Source organism: Ranitomeya imitator, chromosome 8 (genome assembly GCF_032444005.1).
Source record: "Ranitomeya imitator isolate aRanImi1 chromosome 8, aRanImi1.pri, whole genome shotgun sequence".
Taxonomy (NCBI): domain Eukaryota; kingdom Metazoa; phylum Chordata; class Amphibia; order Anura; family Dendrobatidae; genus Ranitomeya; species Ranitomeya imitator.
Window position 1 is genome coordinate 22522519 of NC_091289.1, and position 21356 is coordinate 22543874.

Genomic DNA, 21356 nt, shown 5'->3' on the forward strand with positions numbered 1-21356 from the left:
TTTTGGGGGGGGGTTTATTATCTTGAAGTAGTTGTCTACTACTTTAAAATTGATGACCTATCCCATCAATGATTGAATAAGGGGGGTTCGACATCGGTTTCCTCTGCCAATGATCTGTTCTAGGTGCTGGCGATGGCCGAACTGCTCAGTTACGGAGCTGCTCCTTCTACCGATAGTGGCCACGGCCACATACTCCCCATCTGCCCCCTATTGATTGCAAAAATGGGTGTGTAAAAAACATGTACAGAACACTGGTGACATTGGTGTGACATCCGTGTGCTGTCCGTGTTTATCATCGCAAAGTACAGGAGAAACTTTGTAATTCATTTATTTATCTATCCGTGAAAAACTCGTAAAAACAGACCATGGATGACACAGATGGTAAAAACAAACCACCGATGACATGCTGATGGTAAAAACGGACACACGGATGACACACAGATGGTAAAAATGGACACACGGATCGTAAAATGGACCATGGATTACACACTGATGCACAACACCGATGACACACTATTCCGGCAGTTTTCTCTTATGTGTATGTGTAACACCCCAGGTAACCGGTTGTTACAGTAGCATTGCTTTCCTCAGGGGGAGAGTGATGTCACGCTTGGAAGCCTTTAACAGGTATTCAGCACATACAACACCATTCTGATTCCAGGCCAGAAGGGGGAGCTCTACACCCGACTTCAGGGGAGCTGCTCTCTCTGGTCAGGAGGAGGAGTCAGTTGCTAGGCAGTTGAAGAGAGGCAGTTGATGAGAGGAGAGCGAGGAGTGAGGAAGGAAAGCTGGAGCCGCGCAGACAAGTGATTCTGCAGCTCCTGGGAAGGAAAAAAGAGCAGAGCAACTTGTGAAGAGACTGAAAGGAGGAAGGAGCAAAGGCGAAGTGAAGAGCTGGAGAGAGAAGTTGCAACTGAGCTTCCTCCATGCTGAGCGCATATACCGGTAGCCAGAAGACTGAGGTTGTGGGGTTAACTTCATGCCCAACGGCAGAAACCGGCGGACAGCTAGATTTCAAGTTACCTGTCTACCATTAACACCTGAGGACACAGTAACAGATAGAGCCCGGGTCGTGATAGAGATCCTGTAAAAAGGCTCGAGTTACCTGTCGTACGGGTTAGTGTCCTACCTAAAGGGGGACAGAGAGAGAATGTGAGGACCTTGTGTGAGGCCTAAGGCAGCAAGGGACTACACCACAGCGCTAGAGGGAAGGCTTCCAACCCCACCTGGTTAAGGGATTCCTGAGACGCTTCCAAGCCGGCCGGACCACCACCAGCATCCGTGATCCGGTACACTCGACTGTTGCTGCCTGAATCATACAGTAAAGAGGTAAAGAGACTGCAACCCTGTGTCCTCCGTTTCTTTCTACACCACCTACCACCTGTCTACTACACGAGAAGCCCGAGGGACCTAGCTTCCCCTGTGAGAAGCCATACCACCCCTGCTGCCATAACATCACCGCAATGGACCCCTTTAAGCAGCGTTGGTCACCCCTGACCGAATACCACAGGTGGCATCACAAACTTTTATTATTTTACAAATCCCTTTAAAGACAGTCCCTTTTACATGGGCGCACAGGGCCACGGACCGGGTCACCGCCGCCGTGACACATCCCTTTAAGTATCAGACCTGGTGCCGAGTACCCCACGGACCTGGCCGGCGTTTCATATGGACAACTTCAGGCAGGTGCAGCAGAGCTGACACTTTTCATTTTATATTGCTCATTATGACATCTAGGCTTTTGCTTTCATTGGACTGTGTGCACACAACAGTCAGATGTAAAATGCATCATCTTAAAGAATATGGACATTTATGTTGTTACTTATAGGCATGTGTTGTTGTTTTTTTTACTATTTCTTCATTTTTTTAAATTTGAGCTCACTCGGGGGGACAGTCCGGTCCGATGGGCATTACAGGTCTGGGTCCGGCGCCTCCCATCTTCCTATGATGTTGTCCGCTTCCTTGCTGCTGTCTCGGCTCCTGCGCAGGCTTAATTCTCTGGCCCTGTTGAGGGCAGAGCAAAGTACTGCAGTGCGCAGGCGCCGGCAAAGGTCAGAGAGGCCCGGTGCCTGCACACTGCAGTACTTTAAGCTGCCCTCAACTGGGCAAATCAGTACGCCTGCGCCGAAGCCGGGACAGGAAGCAAAGAAGAGGACGTCATTGTAAGAAGATGGGAGGTGCCAGACCCGGACCTGCATTGCCCATCGGATGGGAGCGGACCGCCCCCCCACCCCCTCACCGAGTGAGTATAATCTAAAGGTACCTTCACACTGAGCAACTTTAGAATGATAACGATAGCGATCCGTGACGTTGCAGCGTCCTGGATAGCGATATCGTTGTGTTTGACACGCAGCAGCGATCAGGATCCTGCTGTGACATCGCTGGTCGGAGCTAGAAGGCCAGAACTTTATTTCGTCGTTGGATCACCCGCTGACATCGCAGAATCGGCGTGTGTGACGCCAATCCAGCGATGTGTTCACTTGTAACCAGGGTAAACATCGGGTTACTAAGCGCAGGGCCTCGCTTAGTAACCCGATATTTACCCTGGTTACCATTGTAAATGTAAAAAAAAAAAAAAAAAAAAATACTACATTGTTACATTCCGGTGTCTGTCTCGTCCCTCGCCGTCAGCTTCCCTGCACTGTGTCAGCGCCGGCCGGCCGTAAAGCAGAGCACAGCGGTGACGTCACCGCTCTGCTTTACGGCCGGCGCTTACACAGTGCAGGGAAGCTGACGCCGGGGAACGCGACAGACACCGGAATGTAAGTATGTTGTGTTTTTTTTTTTACATTGACAATGGTAACCAGGGTAAACATCGGGTTACTAAGCGCGGCCCTGCGCTTAGTAACCCGATGTTTACCCTGGTTACCCAGGGACTTCGGCATCGTTGGTCGCTGGAGAGCTGTCTGTGTGACAGCTCTCCAGCGACCACACAGCGACGCTGCAGCGATCGGCATCGTTGTCTATATCGCTGCAGCGTCGCTTAATGTGACGGTACCTTAACTTGTTTTTCTTGTCTTTCAGGATACATCGGGGGCTTATCTACAGAATTACAGAATGCTATAGATAAGCCCCTGATGGCGGTGGCCGTAGCTTACAGGGCCAAAATCAGGTGACACATTCCCTTTAACTGAGGATCCTGAAGTGAGCTAATTTTGAAGGGCGTTAATAACTATTTTTATGTTTGTCTCTGAGCTTTTTTTCAGCAGATTTATGACCACGTCAAAAGTCAGCTCAACTTTGAGGTGGTCTATGATTATAAATCAGCACAGAGGAGAAAAGTAAAATATATCTAAAGCCGTGTTCCCATGATGAGTTTATGATGTTGCGCATTTAAAAAAAAAGAAAAGGCAAGCAACCTGTCAAACTCCTGTTTCCTGTCAAAATGTGTGCCGTGTTGAATTCTTAACTCATTTAGAAACCAGAAAAGCAAAGGTTCTAAAAGGCAAATGGTGCAAAATAATAAATCTGTCAATAGTATCAACCCTCCTAAGTTGTCTGTATGGGCGTATAGGTCATAGGAAGTGGAATAGAATGATGCCTTGATATCTGCTATGCAATGAGATTTATTCCACAGAAATTCCAGTTTTTCTTAATATGCAAATGAGCTGTTAAGATCTATGGGCTGGATACAGATCACCCCGAGACTCCACCTCCATAGGGAGTTACCAGTGTGAGACATGTAATGACTGACAGTCTGCTCTCCTGATCTACAGATCTCACATTGGTAACTCCCATTTTCATTTAATGTAAGCTGTGGAGGCAGATTATCCGGGGGGGGGGGGGAGGGAACTATGTCCTGCCCATAAATCTTAACATCTCATTTACATATTAATAAAACACCTGATCCCAAAACATCAAGGTATCGTTTTCTTCATCTTCCTATAACCTGCATCATGACCATATAGATAGCTAAGGAGGGTTGGTCCTACTGACAGTGTTTCACTTTTCCATTTTAAGAAAAAGTTTCTACAAAGATTTTTATACCGGTAAAATAACAAAAACAGAGCAGGTAGTCACCCTCCCTGGGTCCAGCACGATCTCTCCGACACTGCCCCATTCTCTGTGTTTTGGCTGCAGATGTGATGTCAAGACCACAGCGCACATCAACGCTGCAGCCAATCACTGCTGATTATACATATATATATATATATATATATATATATATATATATATATATATATATATATATATATAGTAGACAGCATGAGCTCAGTGGTTGGATGCAGTGGTCGTGAGAGACTGTGTGATGTTTTACAAGTATGTAACAGTTTGGAGGACACTTTTTTTGGAAAGTTTTTTTCTTTACACTGTAACAAGTTCAGATCTGTCACAATTATAGTTTATATTTGTGTTGTTAAGTTACAGCATCAATACACAATAGGTGCTGGTCCAATTTCTGCACCTAAAATGGCATTGTCCCTCTAGGAATCTGACCTTATACATGCAGAAACTCTGCAGCTACAAAACAAAAATATAAGAAGACTATAAAAATAATGAATAAATGTAATCTTATCGTCACATCTCAAAGGGGGAAAACTCCAACTTGTGGCATGAGCCTCCCTGTTCCAGATTTCTTCAGTGAATTCTGTGCCTAACATAGAACTAAACAAAAGTATCACATGGAATGTAAACAAATAACAGATACACTGTATTTGTAAATAAATGATACATGGTATTTGTAAATAAATATTAACAGATACATTGTATTAATCGCACAATGCGAATGCTATGCTACAGATGCAGCAGTGCTGAAAACATCATTTTATAATTCAGGGCTGCCCCATTTTTGAACTTTTTGTGTTAGGATGATACATTTTACATGGCACTGCAGACCTGCATATAATCCTAGGATTACAAAAAAAAATACAATAATGTATTCCAAATGAAAAATTCAGCCTGTTAGCAGTTTAATAACACAAGCTTGGTGTTCTTCTTGCAGAGCACATGTGAGCAGCAGTCCATGCTGGGGCCCCCAGAGCAGGAAGTGGCAGCAGAGACAACTCTTTTCTTCTCTGCTCCTCCACGTGTGCAGCAGAAGTTCCCCATCCCCTGCAGTCACTTACCCGGGGCCGGAGGTCCTGGAGCTTTCTGCTGCTGACAAATAAGAGCTGGTGGGGAAAGAAAAGTCTCTTACTCCAGAGTTCATCTGTATAAAGGCGCAGGATGCAGGGAGGAGCCCAGCACACGGTCACACCATGGACAGCACAGACCTCAGCTCCTGCTCCTTCCTCAGTCACCTCCTAAACAGAGGAGGGGGCTGGGGAAGAAAGAAAAGGGTTTTAGAACTTTGTGATTGGTGCAGAGCTGCATACATTAAAAGAGGAGAACATGGCAATGACTGGGGATCAGAAGTCTACTCCAAAGACACACTGCTTCTGCAGAACCTCTTGGATTTAGGAGTTTTTATGAGTTTTAGGCCGGCCTCACGCTCAGCGTATAAAAATACGGTCCGTTATTTGCGGCCGTAATACGCAGAAAAGTCCCCAAAATAGTGATCCGTAGGTCATCCGTAGGCAGGGTGTGTCAGCGTATTTTGCGCATTGGCATCCTCCGTATGTAATCCGCATGGCATCCTTACTGCGAGATTTTCTCGCAGGCTTGCAAAACCAGCATACGGACATACAATGGATCCATGGGCTCAAATAATAGTAAAAACATATATACTGTATATATATATATATATATATATATATATATATATATATATATATATATATATATATATATATAATCAGTGAGACACATGTCTACTTCACATCACAATTTTGAAAACAAAATTTTTTTTGTTAGGAAGCTAAGGGTTAAAAGTTAACCAGCAATTTCTAATTTGACAAAAAAATTTACAAAACCATTTTTTTAAGGGACCACCTCACATTTGAAGTCAGTTTGAGGGGTCTATATGGCTGAAAATACCCAAAAGTGACACTATTCTAAAACTGCACCCCTCATGGTGCTCAAAACCACATTCAAGAAGTTTATTAACCCAGCAGAAGCAACATGGAAGAAAAAAAATGAACATTTAACTTTTTAGTCTCAAAAATGATCTTTTAGAAACAATGTTCCCAAGGGTTAAAGGAGAAAGTGGACCGCAAAAGATGTTGTCCAATTTGTCCTGAGTACGCTGAAACCCCATATGTGGGGGGGGGGGAACCACTGTGTGGGCGCACGTCGGAGCTCGGAAGAGAAGTAGTGACGTTTTGAAATGCAGACCTTAATGGAATGGTCTGCGGGCGTCATGTTGCGTTTGCAATGCCCCTGATGCACCTTCGCGGCGCGCAATGCATCCCTGGGAACGGAAGCTGCCGCATGCACCGCTGAGAGCCGGGAGAACTCCGGGGGCCGTCGGAAGGTAAGTATGTCCATATTTTTTATTTTTATTCTTTTTTTTACACGAATATGGATCCCAGGGCCTGAAGGAGAGTCTTGTCTCCTCCAGACCCTGGGAACCATCCGGGAATGCTCCCTGCACACACCGTATATTAGATGACACCCCGTGTATAAGATGACCCCTGAAAAGTTGGAGGTCTTCTTATACACCCAGTCATCTTATACGCCGAAAAATATGGTATATTTTACATTTTATTTTTACATTTTTCTGAGTATTTGTACTTTTATGAGTTAATTTTAACATTTTAATGCTGATCGTTTTTGTCATTTTAAATTTTTACCCCTTAACCCCTGGAGCTTTTTTCGTTTTTCTCTCCCCTTCTTCCCAGAGCCACACCTGTTTTGTTTTTCCCTCAATATAGCCGCCTGAGGGCTTATTTTTTGCGGGACGAGTTGTACTTTTGAACGACATCATTGGTTTTACCATGTTGTGTACTAGAAAACAGGAAAAAAATATTCCAATTGCGGTGAAATTGCAAAAAAAAGCTCAATTTCAAAAGTTTTTTGTTTGGCTTTTTTACTAGGTTAACTCAATGCTAAAACTGACTTGCCATTATGATTCTCCAGGTTATTTCGTGTTCTTAGACACCAAACATGTCTAGGTTCTTTTTTATCTAAATGGTGAAAAAAAAATTCTAAACTTTGTTTAAAAAAAAACAAAAAAAAAACATTTTCCGATACCCATAGCGTCTCCATTTTTTGTGATCTCGGGTTGAGTGAGAGCTTATTTTTTGCGTGCCGAGCTGATGCTTTTAATTATATCATTTTGGTGCAGATACGTTCTTTTGATCGCCTCTTATTGCATTTTAATGCAATGTCACAACGACCAAAAAAACTTAATTTTGGCGTTTTGACTTTTTTTTCTCACTACGCCATTTAGCAATCAGGTTAATCCTTTTTTTTATTGATAGATCGGGCGATTCTCAACGCGACAATACCAAATATGTGTATGTTTGATTTTGTTTTTATTGTTTTATTTGGCTCCGTATTTAGAAAAGAGGTTTTCCTGCAGCCGAGTTCGCATCTCGGCTGCAGGAAAATGGCCGCCGCGATCGCCATCTGCGCACGCGCGGCATCCCGTGGCCATTTTCCTGAAGCCCCGGGAAGCCAAGAAGAACCATCTGCGCACGCGCGGCCTCACAAAGATGGCCTGGCCCACCGATAAACGGCTGAATAGCGCAGATCGCGCTATTTTCCTTCAAGCTGCGCAGTGGATTCGCCAGTTGGACATGCGCACACCACTACGACACCAACGGAGATCTGGGGGAGAAACAGCGCTGTCACCACGCCCATATGACCTGACCAGCGTGAGTGACAGCCCAAAACGGCGACTTTACAAAGGTATTTCGGCAGCATAGGTGGGGAATAAAGGCTCCAAAATACACTAATGTAAAGCCCAGCTCTGCCCCTATTTAACGCTATTTTTAGCTCTTCTTGAAAAAACGGGGTGACAGGTTCCCTCCAACTAATAATAATATCAGAATATAAACTATGGATTCTGGCAAAAATCTAAGGTTGAGAAATAGGAAATAGAACTTTCACATCCCATATACAATCTCTTGCCCGCTCGTGCCGCTTACACCTAAAGAACATCTCTAGAATCCGCCCTTTTCTCACCATGGAAATAACAAAAACCCTCACTGTCGCCCTCATCCACTCCCGCCTGGACTACTGTAAAGGCCCCGTCACACATAGCGAGATCGCTAGCGAGATCGCTGCTGAGTCACAAGTTTTGTGACGCAACAGCGATCTCAGTAGCGATCTCGCTATGTGTGACACGTAGCAGCTATCAGGCCCCTGCTGTGAGATCGCTGGTCGTGTCGCAATGGCCTGGGCCATTTTTTGATCGTTGAGGTCCCGCTGACATCGCTGAATCGGCGTGTGTGACACCGATTCAGCGATGTCTTCGCTGGTAACCAGGGTAAACATCGGGTTACTAAGCGCAGGGCCGCGCTTAGTAACCCGATGTTTACCCTGGTTACCATCCTAAAAGTAAAAAAACAAACGCTACATACTTACCTATCGCTGTCTGTCCTCGGCGCTCTGCTTCTCTGGTCTGGCTGTGAGCGCCGGTCAGCCGGAAAGCAGAGCGGTGACGTCACCGCTCTGCTTTCCGGCCGCTGTGCTCACAGCCAGACCAGAGAAGCAGAGCGCCGAGGACAGACAGCGATAGGTAAGTATGTAGCGTTTGTTTTTTTTTACTTTAACGATGGTAACCAGGGTAAACATCGGGTTACTAAGCGCGGCCCTGCGCTTAGTTACCCGATGTTTACCCTGGTTACCGGGGACCTCGGGATAGTTGGTCGCTGGAGAGCTGTCTGTGTGACAGCTCTCCAGCGACCAAACAGCGACGCTGCAGCGATCCGGATCGTTGTCGGTATCGCTGCAGCGTCGCTATGTGTGACGGGGCCTTAACACTCTATTAATTGGCCTCCCTTTCACTCGACTTTCCCTTCTCCAGTCCATTCTTAATGCGGCAGTCAGGGTCGTCCATCTGGCTAATTGTTACTCGGACACATCCGCTCTTCGCCAGTCGTTACACTGGCTGCCGATTCATTATAGGATCCAATTCAAAGTACTTGTTCTCACCCACAAAGCTCTCCACAGTGCGGCACCCCCATACATCTCCTCCCTCATTTCTGTCTATCAGCCTAACAGACCACTGCGCTCTGCAAATGACTTTCGACTAACCTCTGCACTAATCCGTACTTCCCACTCCCGACTCCAAGACTTCTCCCGTGCTGCGCCAATCCTCTGGAATGCTCTACCCCAAGATATTAGGACCATCCACAATTTGCATAGTTTTAGGCGCTCGCTCAAAACACATTTGTTCAGAGCGGCCTATCACGTTCCCTAATCAAAGTCATTTTATGTTTGTGTGTGTGTGTAGCCCATTCACTATCCCCATCTACCCCCCACCCCCTTAAGATGGCTGGACCATCATTGTAAATACATCATTGTAAATACACACCTGTGCTTTGTATCTCCCCCACCTCATTGTAGATTGTAAGCTCTCACGAGCAGGGGCGGCTTATTTTGCTTTAATTATTGTATTGTTAACGTTGTTAATTATGACTTTTGTGTTTGAAACTGTTAAGCCGTAAAGCGCTGCGGAATATGTTGGCGCTATATAAAGATTACTATTATTATTTGCAATAAAGGGTCAGCAGGAACAGAGAGGGAGCAATATGATCTGGCAGTACATGCTGCACAGCATAGAGCTGACCTGAAACATTTAATCGGTTATTTTTTTTTACTATCTTTTAGAATTTACAACAAGTCTGACCTGATTTCAGCTGGTTAACAACATAGTATTGTAAAAAATTGCTGCATAATTGAAGCATGAGACTTATGGCTCATAAACCTGAAACTTTTGCTACATTTTCCTTTGCAGCAAGGTTTTTATTGCATCTAAAACTAGAGAAAAAAAAGTGAAAATTGTCTTGAATAATAATCTCCTCCTGTATCGTGTGTATATATCGCAGATCCATGAATCTACAGACTCTAAGGGCCGGTGCAGACAAGAGCATTTGCTGTCCGAGTCAGCACCTGGACCAATGTGAGTCTATGGGGCCGCGCACATGTTCGATTTTGACTTTGAACAAAAGGAAAAAAACAAATTGCTACCCGCCCAACGTTGATACAATATTTGTATTGCATTCAGCTATGCAAGTCAATGAGTGCCGTCCGATTCTCATGACCAGACACAATGGAGAAGATGGAGAAAAAAAAAATCTCCATCTTCTCCATTGTATCAGTCCATGGAAGGAATCAGATCACACTATTGCTCACACTCTGATCAGAGTTTGCTCAGAGCGTCATTTGCAGAATCTACGGCCGCCTGCACCTGTCCTAAGAGACGTAAACTGATAGAAGTATGACTGCTGTGACCTCCTACAATTTCCATACGTAGGCATGATCTGTACCAGGATAGGAGATCTGCAAACATTGAATCAGACCATCCAACTACTGCAGATCTAGATCGTGAGCCCCAATGGGTACAGTGATGATGATATCTGTACAACGCTGCAAAATATGATGACGCTAGAAAAGCAAAGCATAATAATAATAATAATGCCCCCCCCCCCCCCCATCCCCCCCCAACATGATTTCTGAAATGAAAAAACAAAGTTGACAAATGTAAAGATCCATTCTATAATTTCTAAAGAGTTTAGGCCATTTAGGTAACATGGGTAAGGTAGGGTGATACCTAGCCCACAATAGTATGCAGTATATACAAATTATAACTGGTATGCGGTGGCAGCGCAGAGATTGTTCCTATCTGTGCACATAAGAATTGTGTCGTATCAGGCTCTGTTCACATCTGCAGCTGTAGAACAAGTTCTCTTTCGAGGCATGGAACGCTTTTTTTTTCCTGTCAAAACATTTATAACACTATTAAGAGCTTTACACGTTTCAAACAAAGTAGCATAATTTTATTAGATTGTGTCTGAGCATCCATGGTGGGAGCGCCACCTAATGGCCACACTTGTTATATCTTTTCCATTCATCTATGGTTAAGGTAAAACACTAGAAACAAATTAAATATCTTGGATCAGAGTCGTAGTCAGAGGTTCATTTCGGGGGAGAAACATCTGAGTGGCCCCTAACCAGGTAACCATGATTCCAAGTATGGTGGCACACCCTAGTAATAGATATAGGGGAACCTCAGCAGATGACCTGGCTGCTACTGAAGTTAAGTCACTATACAGAGACCAACACTGACATTACCGTCATATAGTGACCATATAGTAGTAGACACCGCACCTACTGAACACATAAGAGATTGCAGTACGGTTATTGATGGCGATTAAGGCCCCTTTCACACATCAGTTTTTTGCTATCAGTCACAATCCGTCGAATTTTGAAAAAAAAAACGAGTCCAGCGATTGACGCCGAATCCGTTTTCTCCTCATAGACTTGTATTAGCGATGGATGGCCTCATGGTTTATCCGTCGTTTGCCGGATTCGTTGAAAATGGTCTGTCCGGCGGTTGGAGACAACGGACAAAGTAACTTTCTTTTGTGTACGTTAAAAAAAAATCGGCCACTGCCGTATGAGTCCATATTACTGCACTTGCTGTGTGGTACAAAAAACAGTTCTCTTCAGTGCCCCACATAATAATGCCACCACTGTGCCTCTTGCAAAGTAAAATTTGTGCCCTCTAGATGGTAAGACAGACCTCTAAAATATATTAATGTCCTGTGCCAGTGCCCTAGAAAATCGTGCCCTCATTTTGCCCCTAGAAGGTAATAATGTCCCTGTGTGCCACTTCGACAGTCACAACACCTTATGTGCACCTAAATAAGTTCCCACTTAACATTAATATTGTCCACTGAAACTTCCCCTCTGCAGCTCCCCTCTAGATAATGTCACAACTCCCATATACACAGTATGATGTCCCCACAACTCAGCTCTATACAGTATGATGTCCCCACAGCTCAGCTCTATACAGTATGACGTCCCCACAGCTCCGCTCTATACAGTATGATGTCCCCACAGCTCCGCTCTATACAGTATGATGTCCCCACAGCTCCGCTCTATACAGTATGATGTCTCTACAGCTCAGCTCTATACAGTATGATGTCCCCACAACTCAGTTCTATACAGTACGATGTCCCCACAACTCAGTTCTATACAGTACGATGTCCCTACAGCTCACCTCTGTACAGTATGACGTCCCCACAGCTCACCTCTATACAGTATGACGTCCCCACAGCTCCGCTCTATACAGTATGATGTCTCTATAGCTCAGCTCTATACAGTATAATGTATCTATAGCTCAGCTCTATACAGTATGATGTATCTATAGCTCAGCTCTATACAGCATGTCTCTATAGCTCAGCTCTATACAGTATGATGTATCTATAGCTCAGCTCTATACAGTATGATGTATCTATAGCTCAGCTCTATACAGCATGTCTCTATAGCTCAGCTCTATACAGTATGATGTATCTATAGCTCAGCTCTATACAGTATGATGTATCTATAGCTCAGCTCTATACAGTATGATGTCTCTATAGCTCAGATCTATACAGTATGATGTATCTATAGCTCCGCTCTATACAGTATGTCTCTATAGCTCAGCTCTATACAGTATTATGTATCTATAGCTCAGCTCTATACAGTATTATGTATCTATAGCTCAGCTCTATACAGCATGATGTATCTATAGCTCAGCTCTATACAGTATGATGTATCTATAGCTCAGCTCTATACAGTATGTCTCTATAGCTCAGCTCTATACAGTATGATGTATCTATAGCTCAGCTCTATACAGTATGATGTCTCTATAGCTCAGATCTATACAGTATGATGTATCTATAGCTCCGCTCTATACAGTATGTCTCTATAGCTCAGCTCTATACAGTATGATGTATCTATAGCTCAGCTCTATACAGTATGTCTTTATAGCTCAGCTCTATACAGTATGATGTCTATAGCTCAGCTCTATACAGTATGATGTCTCTATAGCTCAGATCTATACAGTATGATGTATCTATAGCTCCGCTCTATACAGTATGATGTCTATAGCTCAGCTCTATACAGTATGATGTATCTATAGCTCAGCTCTATACAGCATGTCTCTATAGCTCAGCTCTATACAGTATGATGTATCTATAGCTCAGCTCTATACAGCATGTCTCTATAGCTCAGCTCTATACAGTATTATGTATCTATAGCTCAGCTCTATACAGTATTATGTATCTATAGCTCAGCTCTATACAGCATGATGTATCTATAGCTCAGCTCTATACAGTATGATGTATCTATAGCTCAGCTCTATACAGTATGTCTCTATAGCTCAGCTCTATACAGTATGATGTATCTATAGCTCAGCTCTATACAGTATGATGTCTCTATAGCTCAGATCTATACAGTATGATGTATCTATAGCTCCGCTCTATACAGTATGTCTCTATAGCTCAGCTCTATACAGTATGATGTATCTATAGCTCAGCTCTATACAGTATGTCTTTATAGCTCAGCTCTATACAGTATGATGTCTATAGCTCAGCTCTATACAGTATGATGTCTATAGCTCAGCTCTATACAGTATGATGTATCTATAGCTCAGCTCTATACAGTATGATGTATCTATAGCTCAGCTCTATACAGTATGATGTATCTATAGCTCAGCTCTATACAGTATGATGTAGCTATAGCTCAGCTCTATACAGTATGTCTCTATAGCTCTGCTCTATACAGTATGATGTCTCTAGAGCTCAGCTCTATACAGTATGATGTCCTCACAGCTTCATTCTATACAGTATGATGTCTCTACAGCTCAGCTCTATACAATATTATGTCCTCACAGCTTCATTCTATACAGTAGGATGTCTACAGCTCAGCTCTATACAATATTATGTCCTCACAGCTTCATTCTATACAGTAGGATGTCTACAGCTCAGCTCTATACAGTACGATGTCCCTACAGCTCTATTATAGACCGTATAATGCCCTGAATCTATATGCCTCCACAGTAGTCCTCCCACTGTATGATGATCCCACAGTAGCCGCCACAATGTATAATGGCCCCTTAGTAGCCCACACTGTTTGATGACTCCCATGCTGTACGATGTCCCCACTGTATTATGGCCCCCACAGTAGTCCCTAACCTGTATGTCAACCTCCACAGTAGTTCACACAGTATATTGGCCACCTTAGTAGCCACCACTCTGTAAGATAGCCCCCTTAATAGACCTCACTCAGATGGCCCCACTAGAAGCTACATCTCTGAAGGAGGGCTTGCTTATAAGCCTCCCACACTGTAAGCGGGCCCCAGTAGTAGCCCCCACTCTGCATCATGGCCATTTAGTAGCCTCCAATCTGTATGATGGTCCCCCTTAGTAGCCCCCACACTATTATCTTGGCCACCTAAGTAGCCACAACTCCATAGGGGGACTCCTTAGCAATCCCAACATTGCCCCTTTACTACTCCCCACACTGTATGATGGTCCTCCTTAGTAGCTCACACAATATATTGTGGAACCCCTTAGTGACCCACACTATGTGTGTGGGCTCGCTTGGTAACCCCCACTATGTGTGAGGGCCGACTTAGTAGCCCCTACGTTATATGATGGCCCCCTTTAGTAGCCCCCCATTAAGACCCCTTAGTTGTAGCCCCCACACTTATGCCCACATTAGTAGTAGCCCAAACTCTAATTTGGCACTCTAATTAGTAGCTCCCACTCTATTATGGACCGTTAGTAGTAGCTCCCACACTATTATGGACCATTAGTAGTAGCTCCCACACTATTATGGGCCATTAGTAGTAGCTCCCATACTATTATGACCCCCTTAGTTGTAGGCTCCAGTCTATTATGGCCCCCTTTGTAGTAGTCCCCATACATAAAGACACAAACATACAATCTTAAAATAAAAAAACAAACATCATATACTCAACTCCTATAGGACTAAAACATAACTTTTACTAAACCGATTAAAATAGGTACAAAAAGTGCAAGGTGCAGACTAACAGACAAACAAACACATGTAGTTGGATTCCATAAATTTGTGGAGGGTTTAAATGTGAATGACCTGGGTCTGCACTTTACATGTGAGACAAATACGAGTAAATTGGCTTTCCTTGATGTCCTGGTCCAAAAGAGTGATGATGGTACTGTTGGGACAGAGAATTATCGAAAACCCACAGCGACAAATGCGCTTCTAAGATGGGAGAGTAATCACCCTAGACCCCTTAAACGGGGTATTCCGAAAGGACAGTATCTTAGACTCCGTCGAAATTGCTCCGACATAAGTAACTTTAAGGAGCAAGCGGACGATCTTAGAAGACGTTTCCTCGAAAGAGGTTATCCTGACCATGTACTAAATGAAGCGTATAAATCATCACTGACAAAAGAACGTAGAGACCTTCTGGTCCAAAAAACCCTTAAATCAGAGGAAGGGACCACACGTTTCATAACACGGTTCTCAAACGGAGCTGAGGAGATCCGAAAAATCCTACAGAAGCACTGGCAGATTCTGTGCATGGACCCGGACATCAAGGAGTCCATTCACATTGCCCCCCAACTCACATTTCGAAGAGGGAGATCGATAAAAGACAGGCTCGTCCATAGTCACTACCAAGGTCCTACAAACAAAAATAACACATGGCTGGGAACGCAACCAGCAGGGTGTTATAGGTGCGGCAGATGCAAGGCCTGTACCTCCATACAAACTAACAGCACATTTGTGAGTAACAATACAGGCAGAATATACGAGATTAGACAATTCATCAATTGCCAATCTGAGGGAGTGGTGTATAAGGCCACTTGCGAGTGTGGGCTTGAATATGTAGGAAAGACGAGGAGAAAACTCTGTAGGAGAGTGTGTGAACACATACGCGACATTAAAAACAAGAAAGACACTTCTATAGCCAATCATATGAACACACATCATCAAGGAAATATCAGTAAAATTAAATTTATAGGTATAGATAGGATCAAACCCCCAAGCAGAGGAGGTAACTGGGACCAGCTCATACTTCAGAGAGAATGTAAATGGATTTTCTGGCTGCATACAGTTCACCCCCACGGGTTGAATGAACAGCTCTCCTTTACTTCCTTCCTATGATATAGGGTTTATTAGGGAATATAGGTAGGGACAGCCGCCGACGAGTGGGGGCGCCACTGCGCAGGACCTAGGGTGCCAACCTCCGCGGTAGGTAGGAAAGAGTGAGAACAGGGTACCCTAGGGCGATGGCAGGCTGTTTCTATCTGGGGCCTCTATTTTCCGTCTTTACCTGTATTTTCAAAAACCTTCCTTTCTCCTGAGTTTATGTCGTCACTCACAATTAATATAATCAATTTATTAGGTCATATTTTTATGGGCCTTTATAATTATTTGCCCCACTGTGCTCTCCCCCCTTTTTTCATTTTTTCATTTGTTTCATTTTAACAAATAGTATCTGTACTCAACGTATCTTCTGTCATTGGTTGTCTTATATCAGCCAAGTATATATGAGTGTCTTACCGAAATCAGTGTAAACCTGCACATTACAATAGTGGTACTGCCAGGATTGGGTGTAATTGATCATTCACGGATGTGAGTAAGTATGATACACGCCCCCTGATGATGTATACAAAACGAAGCGCACCGAACCTCAGTATGAGCCTGAATGAGGCCATATTAAGCGGTGAATGGTGCCTACCATGAAGCGCAGGCGCAGTGTACATTCTGCGCTCTGGAGTGGGCACGGTCTTCGGCGATCCGTATCCCCGGACAGCTAATACTCTTTATGTTGTCACTTCCGGTCACGTGAGCGGCAAGATGTGTCGAGTGTACCGGATGTTGACTAGCAAGGCGCGCTTATTTAAAAGACTGACGCGCAAGTCTAAAGCACGCACACGGATGTTGGCGTCGGCTGGATGATGTACATGCAAGGAACCCCGTAATCACCCCCTGATGAGGATTTACCGAAACGCGTCGGGAGAGGAGGGGATAGTGTCCACCGCCAGATAAAGTACCGAACAAGGAGTTAATATACGGTTCCGGGCGGGTGAGACCGTTCTGTATTTTCTATTACCAGTCTTACTATCATTGGACAGGCACTCTAATTAGGGTAACACGCTAGTGGTGGGCTTAAATGCCAAGTAAGTTGTGTTATAGAGTGTTTACTGTTCGCAAACCCCCGTCCATAGCACTCTGTATATGGGTTATTAGTGTATCCGGTTCTTTTCACCCTATAAAGTGCGGACGTAGAGAGGGGTGTCATATACCCGTGTTTTATACCTATTGTGTCCTCTAACCCGTGCCTGAGGGCTTTCTGGAGTATGGTAGAGGATATTGGGGTATGCTGCGTTTGATGTTGTATTGAGACTCCATGAGTTATATCTGTAGCGCAGCGTACATGTGTTTGTTTGTCTGTTAGTCTGCACCTTGCACTTTTTGTACCTATTTTAATCGGTTTAGTAAAAGTTATGTTTTAGTCCTATAGGAGTTGACATTTTTTTGGGAGGACTATACCACGGCTGAATTTATTAAACATCATATACTCACCTAAACCTAGTTAATGCAGCAGACAGCGGCAGGCCCCGAGCAGTCTGACTTCAAGACGTTATTGCGTCGCTCCACCCTGGACTTACCATTCTGTAGGCCTAGTGCATCTTGCAACCTACACAGCAGAGAGTGGTAGTGCAGGGAAACAATCACTCCCTGTTTTGTCGCAGAATTTAACTAACGGCATGCTGTGCACGTCGATACGGTTAAGTGTAGTGTAGTTCCAGGAGGGCCCCTCAGAGTGCGGGACCCAGGGCGACGGTCCCTCTGTCCCCCAGTAGCTATGCTACTGTCATAGATCCAATATATTTACATTTTTCCCCACTTTCTCAATGTTATTGCCTCATATAGAAAGCATATATTACCAGGTTCTTGCCCAAGATCTCCAGCTCGCCTCCAGGAACCGCTATTTTCTATAGCACATACAGGACCGTTCCCCTTTAAGTCATCATTGCTTTGTACATTTATCATCAGTATTGTACAAGATGGAAGAATTCAAGTCTTTGAAATGTGGTGCTGGAGAAGGAGGTTATCAACACCATGGATGACAAGAAGAACAAACAAATCAATTTTGGAACAAATCAAGCCAGACATGACACTGAAAGCAAGGTTCACCAAACTACGACTTGTCTACTTTGAACACATCATACAAAGAGAGCGATCATTGGAAATGAACATCATGGTCGAAAGAATAGAAGGAGCAAGGTGAAGAGGAAGACCATCAACCCGATGGCTTGATACTATCAAGATAACAGCGGAGAAGACCCTGGTGGACCTATCTAGGGTTGTACAAGATCGATCTTCCTACAGAGCGTTCTTCCATCAGGACACCATGGCTCGAGATCAGGCTGAGGGCCATCAAAAACAATGATTTAAAGGGAATCTGTCACCTCCTATTAATATGGGCATATAGGTGATAGAAATGTTAAACTAGACCTACCTGCATGCTTCATAGTAATGGTCTTATTGAGAAATCATATTTTATTTCTGTATGCTAATGACTTCTTCCTGGCTCTGGGGCGTGCAGGTGCCTGGAAGAAATCTCTGCCTCCTGTCATCATTATCATAGCGCCCCCCCCTCCTATCAGCGTCCCAGTGCCCTGTGACATGTAACGGTCACCCCAAAATCCCACACCTGCGCCCTTCAAAAGCGCGCTCATACAGTACCTATTACGCCCTTCTATGGCATTGGCTGCAATGTTCTGCACAGGCGAGTCACTGCTGCTTCCATTACAGTGACCTCAGTTGTGCGTGAAACTATAAGGTTCCAAACTATACAGGGAAGGAAGGGAGTGGGGACGGGACATTATAGCCGCGCACGCCTGCGCAGAACGCTGAAGCCAATGGCCATAGAAGAGCAGAATTGGTAGCGTGCTATTGCAGGGCGCCGAAGCGGGATTCCTGGGCAGCGTGACACTAATGGGAGGGGGGTAGTAATATAATGAGGAGAGGAGGCAGGGATTTCTTCCAGGCACCTCACGCCCCAGAGTCTGGAAGAAATCATTAGTATAAGGAAATAAAATAAGACTTTTCCACAAGACCATTAATTTGAGGCATACAGATAAAACTAGTGTAACATTTTTATGACCTGTATGCCCATATTAATAGGTCATACACATCTCTGGGGGTTACAGACTCCCTTTAAAGTAACCATCGCCACCTTCAAGTCTGGAGGAGACTCACAAGGTGAATGAGACAATCCTTATCAGTCCAGCACCAGGTGACCACTCATCTTCCATTCAGATCTGATGCTGGATCTTGGCTGCAGGAATGGGGCCTTCTATTTACACACATTGCTATCTCCCAATTCTGGCCAATCCAGTTTATATTACCCCATCAATGGTCACAAAGCAAATTAGGAATGTCTTAAATTTTTAAAGGTGTTCCTATAATGATGGTATATAAATTATTAGGGCATACAATTACTTTATCATCAGTGGAGGTCTGACAGGCAGGACACCGACTGATTTTGAAATTGGGGTACGGGTTGGGATGTAAAGAGCTTGCGTAGCATCCAGCAATGCACAGAGCTGGGACTTGTCACATTGACAAATATATGTTCTGACGGTTATGATCACAGTAGCAGCATAGTCAGTGAAATGTTCATAAATTGCTTTTATTCGGAGTAAGGGGAGAGTCAGACGTCCGTATAACTCGGATGAGGATCACAACGCAAAGCATGGACTGGCTGGCCGCTCTTCCAACCCAAGTGTGACTGCATGTATTTCTACGCAGCTGTCACGCTGGGGTCCGGAGACCCGCTGGCCATTCCAAGCATTGCATTGCGCTCCTCATCCGAGTTATGTGGCCGTCTGTCTCTTCCCTAAGACAGTGTTCACAGGTACCATAAATGCTGCATTTTTTTTTCTGCCGCTTGTTAACTGCATGCTTTCTGTACCAATCTGCTCAGCAACTATCTTCTCAGCGTTTTTAATACATTTTTTTTTAGAATACAGGAATGTTTTTATTCTGTGGCTTTGTTTTTTTTTTTACATGCGTTATTTACAGGATCCCTATAGATAGAAAAAAAAAATAATACAAAAAATAGGCACCAAAAACGCAGAGTTCACCAGCGTCTTTAGACGCACAGTGGGCAGGCATTGTCATTATATCACATCCACTTTAGGTGGACAGTTAAACGCAGATCTTCTGTGCAAAAAAAAAACCCAGAACATTGGGGCCGCAAAAACACGACAAGTGTAAGTAGCCAGATTACTTACCGGTAATGCTCTTTTAATGAGTCCACAACAGCACCCGCTGGAGAGATAGGGATCTGCCCCAAGGAACAGGAAACCTACAGAAAAATAAAAGGGGCGGTCCGCCTCTCCTCCTCAGTTTAATTTTCAGAGTACCCGGAGGACCGCCAGTATTAGGCAAATATTTAGAATATATTTTTAAACTTATTTACTCTATAAAGGAAGTAATTCAATTTGGAATGTATTATTTATCTAGGGAGGGATGTGACTGGGTGCTGTCGTGGACTCATTAAAAGAGTATCAATTAGGCCTTTTGAAAAACCTCTAGAATTTAATATCTGCCTTTCAAATTCCAGGCCATCAAGTTGAGGTCGCCCACTTGGGGGTGGAAGAAAGGTCCCTGAGAGAGCAGGTCTGGGATTGAGGGAAGGACCCATGGATCTGTCACTGACATTGATTGCAGGCACGAGAACCATGGTCTCTTGCGCCAAAATGGTGCTATTAATATTAATCTGTTCCGCTCTGATTTTCCGTATGATTTGTGGAAGCAGAATTATCAGAGGGAAAGCATATGCCAGATTGAATTGCCAAGGTATTTGAAGAGCATCTAGAATGTCCGGGTGGTCTGCACGGGACCGAGATGCAAACTTCTGTACTTGTCTGTTTTGTTTTGTAGCAAACAGGTTTATCTGGGGCCGGCCCCATAATAATGTTATTTTGTGAAAAATGCGAGGATTCAGGCACCATTCTCCTTGATGTAGAGTGTGTCGACTTAGAACGTCTGCCTGTTGATTGCTCTCTCCTTTGATGTGGATGGCAGAGAGGGACAACTGATGCTTTTCGGCCAGGATCAAGATGTTCTCTGCGGAAGACATCAGAGCGTCTGACCGAGTACCCCCTTGTTTGTTTAAGTAGGCCACTGTCATAGTGTTGTCTGAACAGACTGACGTGATTTCCTCGAAGCTGTGGAAGATATTGACGCAGTGCATAGTTTACCGCATTCAGCTCTTTTAAATTAGATGAATATAGGATCTCTCCTTCATTCCATATTCCTTGGCAGAAACTATCTCCCATATGTGAGCCCCACCCGTGGGGATTAGCATCAGTAGTCAAAGTGTGGGATGGTGTTATCACTCAAGGGACACCCCTCGTTAAATGCTTACTACCTAGCCACCATAATAAGGAAGCTAGGACCTCCTGTGATCACGTTATTTTTTATTTGAGGTGGCCAAGGAATTTTCTCTGTTCCCGAAGAATTTGGTGTTGCAA

General features: G+C 44.2%; 1 protein-coding gene across 1 annotated transcript in view; it reads right to left on the reverse strand.

The window, feature by feature from the left end:
* LOC138647515 (monocarboxylate transporter 2-like) overlaps positions 1 to 5229 on the reverse strand; it is a 37667-nt gene extending 32438 nt beyond the window's left edge. The window contains exon 1 of the mRNA XM_069736553.1: positions 5067 to 5229. The gene's annotated coding sequence lies outside the window, so the exon portion shown is untranslated. The remainder of the gene's footprint in view (positions 1 to 5066) is intronic.
* Positions 5230 to 21356: the final 16127 nt, after the last annotated feature.